The sequence below is a fragment of the Wasmannia auropunctata genome, unplaced genomic scaffold, assembly GCF_000956235.1.
Source record: "Wasmannia auropunctata unplaced genomic scaffold, wasmannia.A_1.0 LD297722.1, whole genome shotgun sequence".
Lineage (NCBI taxonomy): Eukaryota > Metazoa > Arthropoda > Insecta > Hymenoptera > Formicidae > Wasmannia > Wasmannia auropunctata.
The window spans coordinates 11,909-13,322 of NW_012065168.1; the positions used below are offsets into that span (position 1 = coordinate 11,909).

The window sequence follows — 1,414 nt, forward strand, 5'->3', positions numbered from 1 at the left end:
CAATAAATATTTAATGCGCAAAAAAAAACTACAATACAGTTTTTTTTATAAATATCTTGATCGTGCATTCAAGGAAGTTGTCAACTGAAATTGTGCTATTATTTCTTTTTTTATAGTTTATTTTACACGACTTTGCGTAAAAAGATAAATATTTAGATGTGCATAAAAAGATAAATATTTAGATGTGGAAACAAACACATTCTCACACATTCGTTAAAACTTTTATATTTAATATACAGAACATATTTTATGTGCATTACTAGATTCGATGTTAGATACACTCGAATAATGAATCTTAAAAACGATACTTTATTTTATTGCGTTACCTACATGATTTTTTATATACATACATACATTATAAGTGTATGTACGTATATACATATGTACATATGTCTTGTATATAAAGTCATATGTTTCTTATATTGACACAGGACATCACCTTTGGTGTGAATATATAATAACTTAATTTAAACTAGAAAGTATCAAAACCATGAAGTTGATAATCATCTTTGGGGCAATTGCGATGTTGATGGCAACTGTAGTTAGTGGGGAACCAATAGACGTAAGTGACTGAAATTATGTCTATTTTAAATTAAAATGAGTTCAGTAATAGTTTAACATTTTAACCTTTAAGATTTTTAACATTTTCATATGGATACTTTTGCTAGTCGATCTTACCAGTTATGTCGATGACTAAATCATACGACATCTTATTTGTATGTATTGTTTCCGAAATTACGTGCGAGAGCGCTTGACCGAGTCGATTAAATAACGTTAGATGTTAAATGGCGTTAAAATTTCGAAAGAACAGTGAAATCTCGTGCACATACATCAATCTTCAAACTGTAATCTAATTTATTGTAAAGTAGTTATTATACGCGGTTGGAGCAATAATTCAAGTATCTATTTCAAGTTATTCATATATAGTTATGTTTCTACATCTTTCTTTCTCTCTTTTGTACACTTATGTGTATAAAAATTAGGTAATATTATTATTTTTAGAATTTATAAAGTTATTTCTGTTAAATTTAACCTGTGCGAATTCATAAACCTTGTATAGATAAGAAAATCAAAACAGACAGATACAACAACGATATGTGGCCACGTAGTTCCAATAACAATTATTTTAAGATTATTACATGACAATATTTTAATCAAACATGGTGTATTTTTATTATTATAAATTTATATATAAATATATTTTTTTTCAGGCCGCATTATTGGCATCATTAGCAGGAGGTAGAAAATAAATCTGGCCATTGGATTGCAAATAAATGCAAAATTATAAAATTGTGTAAATCGTGAATGTATCAATAAAACATCAAAATTAATCACAAATAATATAGTTAAATTTGCATTTACATATATTTATAACGTTATATTAAGTTTTTTAACTTACCTATTCTTTAATTTA

At 26.2% G+C, this 1,414-nt stretch overlaps 1 long non-coding RNA gene across 1 annotated transcript; it reads left to right on the plus strand.

Moving 5' to 3' along the window:
* Nucleotides 1–389: 389 nt before the first annotated feature.
* LOC105461269 lies at nt 390–1,363 on the plus strand. Its single transcript, XR_975918.1, has 2 exons — nt 390–562; nt 1,212–1,363. It is a non-coding gene; the product is annotated as an uncharacterized LOC105461269 (long non-coding RNA).
* The last annotated feature ends 51 nt before the right edge of the window (nt 1,364–1,414 follow it).